Below are 9500 nucleotides of genomic sequence, written 5' to 3' on the forward strand. Positions count from 1 at the left end.
CCTAGCCGCGGAGAAGGGGGCATCCGCCATCCCCTCGTTCGTCCCCCGGAGAGGGAGCACCCCCCTCCAGCCGCAGTCCCCAGAGCCGTGCTGGAGGCAGGCAGGCGGACGCGCAAGGGCAGCCGCGGGAATTGCGCGGCGCAGGCTCGGCGGCTGCAGGCGGCTCTGCGCGGCCGCGGAGCGCCCGGCGCCGGCGGGGGGAGGCGGCCGATGCGCGGTGCCGCGCCGGGAAATGCGCCAGGGCGTGCGAAACGCCAGGCTACGGCGTTTTATCTTATTTTTTCCTTCTTGTCTCCTCTCGGCTGCTCGGGAGACGTAGGCGGGAAAGTAGCCAGACATGCCCCCCAGCAACCCCGCACACACACCCATACACACACACACACCCATACACACACATACACACACACACACACTCACACACACACACACACTCACACACAACCCGAGGCAGCAAAAGCACCGCGGCAGCGGCGGGGACCAGAGTTCCGCCCTCGCAGCCTTTGACCGGCCCTGGGCACCGCTGGGCACGTCCCGGAGGGACCAGCCCTAAGATAACGCGTATTTCTTCTCTCGGATCCAGGCTGTCACCAACCCAAATCCCTGGCCCCGGAGATGCCCTTGTTTGCAGCTCTCTATAGGGCAGTTACGGAGTAACCTGTGCACAGGGTTCTCGGTGGAAGTAGCAAACCGTTTCACATCATCATCATCATCATCATCCTCATTCGAGGCAAGTTGTCACTGCACAGAAATGTAAATAATCACCCATCCAGTGGTTATTCCTATGAAAGGCAATGTTTTGTCTTCCTAACATATCATCATCATCTGGTTATTATTTTATATATACAGTTTACTGCTTTAATGGTTAAAGAAGCTCACCATGCTTCAGAGAGCTGCAGTACATTAAATGAAAATTCAGCGACTTGAAAATTAATAGGCAGACCTGGGGGTACTAGCAGACGGTAAAGGCACATATTACTGCGTGACCTGAGGTCTCTTCACTGGTGGATTAACACAGCAGGCAGCATCCTAGCGCGGTGGCAAAGGCATGAGCTCAGAGGAGAGCACACGCACTCATTACAAAGTGCAGAAGCAGCTCCTCTGCTGCAGCTGGTGGCACTAGCTCCAAGCAGGATTGCTGTCCCCCTCAGCAAGGCAATGAGCACAGCCCACCCCCAAGTCCCTTTCTCTCTGGGAAGTCCCTCTGCCCTGAAAATGGCCGTGGTCCTTAGGTTTATTATAAATTGATCTGTCAAATTGACTGTGTTTTGCAAAATATGCAACGAATGCCTATGTCTTTGCATTCTGATGTTTATGGAATCATTAAAGCTCTTTACCAGTCAATAAAATTCCACCCTGACACTAAAAGATATGCAATTAAAGTGACTAATGTGAAAATTTGACATAAGAAGTTTAAATATACTTACAGGATTCCAAGACATCTTCTTTCTACATGAGCAGTTTGGAGCATCTATTCAAAAATCTTAATTTCACCCCTGTGTAGATCAGCAGCTTGCTAGCAGTGAAAGAGTGAAGATCACAGCTAAAATAACATGTAGCATAAATAGTGAGAAATAGAAATTTTCGTTTGATTTCAGGGTTGAGAACACTAAGGCACATAGAAGTACTATTTAAAAAAAATAAAAATAAATTAAAATTTAAATTATTTTTAAATTTAAAATAAAAATCAGCACCAATGATGTTTCTCAAATGACATGAAACTAAGGATGACTACAGGACAAGCTGCTTTCAGATAGTCCCAAATCTGAATTTTTCTTGTACTTTCATGTAAACAATTAGAAATCCATCCCTCTAAAAACTAGAGAAGAAATTATTCCATGATTAAGTAAAATACTAGATGGGAAACAGGTATAAAAGTTTTGAAAAGCAAACAGGGAACAGAAAATAACAAAAACATCTTTTACTTTTTCTCAGAAGAAAACATGAAGGGAAAGAAATTAACTCAGATGGTGTGTATTCCTAACAAAAATAAAAGAAGCAATAAATGGAAATTGCAAAATAAAAAAGGGAATATCAAGGAAAACCTGGGAAAATTGCCTAGCTGAGTGTCAAAAGAAGGAGATAATGATACAGGACAATACACTATTAGATATACTAATACTACAATATACTACAATACACTAAAAGATAGTGAGTTAGTTACTAAGGCCTGTAGATATTTCTCTTCTGCTTGGTACTGGCAGAGCTAACTTAAAAACAGTATTTAAATTCCCAGTTAAAAACACCTTCTGATGCTGGAAGTAAGAAGATCATCTTTTAAAAAAACCCACCAAGGTGAAGAAAGGAGTCAATCATAACACTTCAGACCTGCTAGACATCATTTCAGAAATGTCAAATTGACCAAAGTTAAGCAAAACTGTGGGATTCAAATCACTGCTATTATTAAGGAGGAACAAGCCAGAATGGCTTCTGTAAAAAACCATGTCTCTATCTTCTTCAGTCATATTTAATGAGTCTATCAATAGAAGAACAGAGCTTCATAATTCACTGTCTTTCAAAACCATTTTAAGTCTATCAGGAATTTGTTAAAGTAGCTGAATAGTTCTGGAGTCAGTAGAAAAGTAAGGCCATCTTTCAGAAACTGCTTGAGACTACTGTCAGCAATTAAATTTCCATGTTAAAAAGTTGAGTTCTTACAGATCTATTCTTGAGATTATTGCATTTAACTGATTACTTACTGCACTAATGGTTTCAAAGAGAAGAAATACAAAAATTTGCAGATGAGAGTTTCAGATTGGTGAAGTCTATAGAAAAAAAGTGAATATATAGTTAAATCATCACAGTGTAGAATGTAAATTATAAAATGGGAAGTGATAACATGCTGACAAATGAAAAAAAGAAAAATAATTCATGGGTTGAATTTGGTTAAGATTGTAGGTACCTAAATGTAAAATCACATCTCAGTTGTCAGCTCTGCTACTGCCTAGCAGTGGAAAATCCAGAGAAGACATGTATTCAGACTTAACTGAAATTTCTCCAGGACTGTAGAGGAGTACCAATACAAACAGGAGGAACACTAATTTGAGCAGCTCAGCACCTAAATGCTGCCCAAGCTCACTGGAAAACTTTCTCTACTCTTCACATTTAAGGAGTGCAAAATAGGATAACCCAAAGTAAAAGGCCTCTAAAACACAGCCAGGCTAGATCACCAATTCTTTAATTTCTTAAAAGTGTAATTATTAATTTGGATTCCATAGTAATATACCTCATCTCATGCACTACAAAAGGAGCAAAGGCACTTAGCACAAGCTCTTGATTTGCAGTCTGGAAGCCACCTATTCAACCACAAGGTACCTACAATCTGTGATTCATCTAAAAGGACATAGAAAAGATTTTTCATGCTTAAAACTGAAATCCAAATAGAGGGAAGATGAAAAAATCTGCCACATTAATATAAAAAGAGCAAATATCACTGTATTTTTCACCTGGGAGGCTTCACACTTAGTATTGAAGAACATTTTGATTCTTCACAATTCAATTTCTCAGGACCACAGAGAAACTTTAAAACACTCATATTTAATTTTGCATAGCTGACATCCTACATCTGCTGTATTTCTCTTGGATACAGCTACTTCCCTGACAGGAACATATGAGAATTGATGCCAGATTTGTTTGCCTGCATACCATTTTGAGCACATAAGAGCTTTGAAAACTTAGACTTAGTGGATGGCCCATCTTCATTCACTGTGCTTGAGGGAAGTTAATGGTTCTCATGAGGTTCTGCAAGGAGCACTTACCCTGCTGAGAGCAAAGTTATCCAGCATGTGGAGATGGAAGAACAAATTATTATGGTTTTCTGTCCTCCAAAAATAAGCATATAGAACAGCAAGAGCTCAAGGATCACTGCAGTCATGTCTTCAAAAGGATAAGTTTACACAGCGATATTTTCACAAAATTGCATATGTAGACCTTAATTGTGTATTCACAAAACAATTTCCTCTGTGCACCTCACAACTTAGATTTATAGAATCAAAGAACACTTTAGGTTGGAAAAGACCTTTAAGGGTAATCTAGTCCAATCTCCCTGTCATGGGCAGGGACACTTTCAAAAAGTACACACATATCATTTGTGTGCTTGCATTTGAGTAAACACAAACATAATAACAGAGTCAAATGCATGCTATTTGGAACCCGTAACCCAAATGAAAACAGTTCTATTCTTCTTACAGAAGTTCAGAAAATGTGGTTTTAAATGTGCATCATCATGGTTGATCCTACCTGAATGTTTAATATAAATTAAAAAAGCAATCTTAAACAGCATAGTAGCATAGTGCTACAATAAATGTAAAAAACATCACAAAAATAAAGAAAACTAATGCAAACATCTTGGTACTGGTCTATTTAAAAGGGGCTTTAAACTTGAGGGTGGTTTGATATCCACAGGAGGAGAATAGAAAGACGCAGAAATGTAACTTCAGTGCAGCTTTTATCCTGTGATTTGAATCACAAAATAATTGCTTTCAGTGAAACAATCAACATCTTAATAGAAAATAAATTATAAAATTCTCACTTTTCATAACTAAATACTATTTTAATTAGGATTTCATCTCAAATATATTGATTTAACTGCTCACTCACATTACTCATTAAAATGATTACTAACACACACACATCTTCAGCTGCACTTAAAAATTAGGCAAGGGAGGTAATCTCAAGTAGAGAAAAACTGATGAAGAAAGAAGATTGCACCTATCTTTTCATCCAGGATGAGTGTTACAGCATATAAGATGATATTCCTTTACATTTAGAATGTTACACTTCCTCTCCATTTAAGTGAGGATGAAATGAAAAACAAATTGAATTGTAGACAGGTCTATGGTAACTAGGCTGGAGTGCTTAGGTACAGAAAGATAACTTCAAACCACAAACATCCCTTTGGTCTGCCACTATTGCTTTTCACTCGACTTTCAATTATTTTCAACATGAGCCAGCAAAAAGCAAATAAATACATTTTGATCTTTCCTGTTTCACAAGGCAGAAGTCCACAGTCCCTAACTCTTCTTCACCCTAAGAGCACAATTTTAACTTTGCTTCTCCCTCACCTATCAGACATTTTCCCAGTAAACAGAGACTAGGACCCTGAATTTCTCAGGAGCCTGGATTTACCATCTCTCAAGACACATCCTCGAGGGCAGCTGACCTTGGTAGGGAACATGGTGACTGGTGAGAGGAGGGGTACTCCAAGCGTGAGGCACATGTATGTGCAGACAAGGCAAGGAGTCTTACAGAGGACTAGCACAACAAGGTGCACTCTAGTTACTTTAGGAAGTTGAATCCAGCTTGGATAGACCCAAGGTCATGTGCAGGAGGTGAGCACTATTCAAACTCTTCTCCAGTCTGTGCTCCATTTTCCCTGTCAAGGGAGTGACACAGTTCAACCCAGTAGATCCCAGTGGCACAAATGTACAGGGATTGCATGGTTTACATTGGCACTTCAATGCAAATGAGGAGGGTTCAATTCAAAAGTGGGCCATGAGGTACATGAGAATGATTGCAGCATTTTTCTGGATGTGCTTACCAGGACTGCTGGAATATACTGTGCTCCAGCACTAATGAGTCCTCTGTCTATGGAACTAGATTGGTGCTAGTCTAAAGTAAATCCCTTCCAAACCACACTTGCTGTGGCTGCTGGGTTCTCAGTACCAACAGATTGTCTCTGAAGATCTGCTTCTATTTCACTCCAGTATTTGCCAAAGCCACAGTGAATTGTTAGAGGACTAGGACCCTGGCATGAATCATGGCAAAACAGCGTGCCAATGTATGTTTGATGTATCTTCACCCATACTTTGAAATCCCATAGCAAAGAAATCTTTTCTTTTTGCTGCTTCCTCTTGTCTCCAGCTACGATGAAAATTCACTTCAAATGTTTAAGAATAAAAATAATTTCACATCTTATAGGATGCTCTTGGGAGAATACTATTTGATTATCTGTCTGGTCTTATTTTGTTAGAGGCTAACAGGGCAGCTGTTGTACCTGACTTCTGTGAGCACTTACTGTTCCAGCCAGATCAGGAGGACAAAGACATGTGAAAATGAAAAATAATGGGGCAGGCAAAGACCATGGTCTGTACTTTTTCCAGTTTCAAAAAGATTCAGCTGATACTTGGCTCAGCCTTTGTTGAAAGTTGAAAGTGGCTTTTCAGTATACCCTATCCTGAGCAATCCTCCTTAGAGTATAAGTTTTTTAATCTGCAAAGCACAAGAGATAAAAAGGCTGGTCTGTCTGATAATTGGAAAACATTTTCTCCAGAATGACAATTTAAACTCTTGGTAACAGTATCCCATAGCAATCTAAAGGAAGGGTGAAATCATTCTGGCCAGAACATTAGCACTCTGTCTGCAATATATTATGTCGCTTGCAGAACTTCTGCAATTGCTATTAATTGACCTCTAGTCTCTCAATTCTAACAAAAGTCTCAGATATTTAGAGATTTCTTTTTGGTATATTAGATTGTATTTTGCTTCCTTTTCCAGTCTATAAAGTTGAACTTAATTTGTTCTTTTACATCTCCATTTTTCTTAAGATCCCTTTTCCATCTTCCAATTATTGGTTACTATGCTACACTTTGTGAAACAAAATTGGTTTAATAAACCGATTCAACATATCACAGCCGTAAGTATCTCCTGTGCTTACCACAGAAATAAACAGAGATCTGGCTGAGCTTCAGATTATTATATTTGTTATTGAATATTCACTACACAATCAGATAGAACTGTCCTACAATATACACCTTGGTGTAAACTCAGTTGTCAGGTCAATAGATTTATCTACATTTGTAGGTGTGGGTCAGAATACATCATGTAAAATCAGCATTTCTCCCAAGTTTAATTACTGAAGGAAAACTAGTCTATTATGACAGGTCCTCACTGGACTGTATAAGGTAAATACTGTTGATTATCAAAAATAATTTGTGGATAATATCAACATGAGCATTATTATATATAAATTTATATATATTTATGTTATATATAAATATAAACATTCAATAGCACTGGGATATCATGGAGGTTAAAGAATATATGCATATCCCACTGTGTCATAATGCAGAAGTCTGCCAATATCTTAAATACATATTTCATGGTATGTTTTCAAAACTATTTCAGTGCATCCTCAGTATGAAAGTGCTTTGGTTTTTATATTTTTTTTAAATATGTCCCAAAAAAAGAATAATTTTCTCTCTCAAACAATACCAGAAAATAGGACTAGAAGACCCTTAGTCTTAGGTCTGCTGCTCCTAGACAAACTCTTTTTTTCTGTGGTTGTCTTTAATCACCAACTTGCATATTTTAGCATTTGCATATGATGAAAATTCATTATTCTAGCATGACAAAAATATGTTGCTGTGCAGAGATAATTTTAGTGAATAACAGAGAAATCAACTATTTTTGAAAGTGGACAAATTTTCCTGTGGTTTATCATATGCTCTAAGGAAGGCCATTATCAGTTATGACTATCAATACCAATTCACCCTTTTGATTGGAGACTGATGAAATAGCTGCTTTGGTTTGCATTATTGATGACTATTCTTAAGAATGATCCTTCTCTGGAGTAAATCAACCGTTCTCTTGAAAGCATCTCTTAAAATAATACCACTGACAAGATTGGTGATACTTATATTATCTTCTGCTTCAGCTGTGTTGCAAATGACACTCTGTATATCAGAGTCTTTGATTTCCCTAATAGCTGTTAAAAGCATTGCATGTTTTTGTGAAGCTTCACCTCAGTGATCACACTGTATTAACCATGTAAAACAGCTTTATTTAAGCTCATGAATTTAAGTCTTATAAAAATCATTCTAATTTAGTCTGATTAATGAAATAAAATATAATTTAATTTTCTTGTCTCTTTTGTTTCATATCTCCTTTAAAATATTTATTTTAAACTGCTAATATTTTTTTTCTCATTGAATTATCATTAGCTCCTGGAAAAACATTGTCCACCCAGACACACACTTTTACTTTTTAGAAAGTATTGCAAAGGCTGCAGTAAGTTAATAGTTGCCAGTCTCAGCGTGCCACAGGTTTATGACAAGTGTAGAGCAGAAGCTGCCATTTGTGCAGAGTTTGACAGTGTCCTAGAGCTGAGGAATTTCCATGATCTATCTTCCATATATCTTTATCATAGCATGCAGTTTTGGGCACCACAATATAAAAAAGATATAAAGCTATTAGAGAACATCAAAGCACGGCCATGAGGATGATGAAGGGTCTGGAGAGGAAGCCATATGAGGAGTGGATGAGGTCACTTGGTCTGTTCAGTCTGGAGGAGACTGAGGGGAGACCTCGTTGCAGCCTACAACTTCCTCACAGGAAAAGAGGAGGGGCAGGCACTGATCTCTTCTCTGTGGTGACCAGTGACAGGACCTGAGGGAATGACCTGAAGCTGAGTCAAGGGAAAATTAGCTCAGCTAACAGGAAAAGCTTCTTCACCCAGAGAATGTTGGGCACTGCAACAGGCTCCCCAGGCAAGTGGTCACAGCAGCAGCCTGACAGAGTTCAAGAAGTGTTTGACCAATTCTCTCAGGCACATGGCACTTTTGGGGATGCCCTCTGCAGGGCCAGGAGTTGGACTCGATGCTCTTTGTGGGTCCCTTCCAACTCAAAATTCTATGACAGTTCCTACTTCCTTCCAGATCAACACCAGGATCTGGATGCCTATTTACAGCAGAATTTGCAATTCTTCCTGCATCACAATGTTTCTGCTACGAAAAGATTATTTTCATTATAGGACTATACCCCTACTTCCATTTTTCCAACTTGAACCTTTTTCACCCCAGACATTTTTCAAAGTAGCCACTGTAGTATCAGAGACTTTGTATCATTTCTTAAACTACCTCATTAAATTTCTGAGCTAGTTGCACAAAGTCCACTTAGTCGAAAGTGTAGGGTTTGAATGGAAAATCATATGAAAAGACAAAAAAAGAAAGGAAGATATAAAGGCAGCCATTCTTTTCAGTGTTGTCATTCTGCAGAACCTGTGTCCATCATGAACCTTGCTTGGCTTTGCTTATTCCATAAATTTCTTCCAGTAGATTGTTACATTTTCATCTGATAAAGTCCTGCCTCCAGGTTTTGACATTTATAGCCTGATTGTGAGCATTACCTGAAGTCCAGCTGTGCTCTCTTGGGAAATCATGGCAAGAATGGGAGACTTTTCTTTTTCTCATCTTTGTTGTAGCTCCACATACTGGGTTAATAAGTAAATAGGATCTGCCCCTTGTAATAAATGATTGTTTATTAGGAATGGTATTCTCCAATTCAGCATTCTCACTAAATCCACGTACTGCTTCCCTTTCCACCCCTTTCATGACCTAAGAACAATTTACTGGAAACAGTAAGGAGATGAGAAAGCAAACAGTAACAGCAACAAGAAAAACAATAAAAGGCATAAGAAAAATAAACAATTTCCATGGAAAGCTCCCACCAATAAACAAACACCAGACCACTCCATCCACCACACAGTTTACTCAAGCAGGAGGATC

Source organism: Cyanistes caeruleus, chromosome 5, assembly GCF_971803275.1.
Source record: "Cyanistes caeruleus chromosome 5, bCyaCae1.hap1.1, whole genome shotgun sequence".
NCBI classification, from domain to species: Eukaryota; Metazoa; Chordata; class Aves; order Passeriformes; family Paridae; genus Cyanistes; species Cyanistes caeruleus.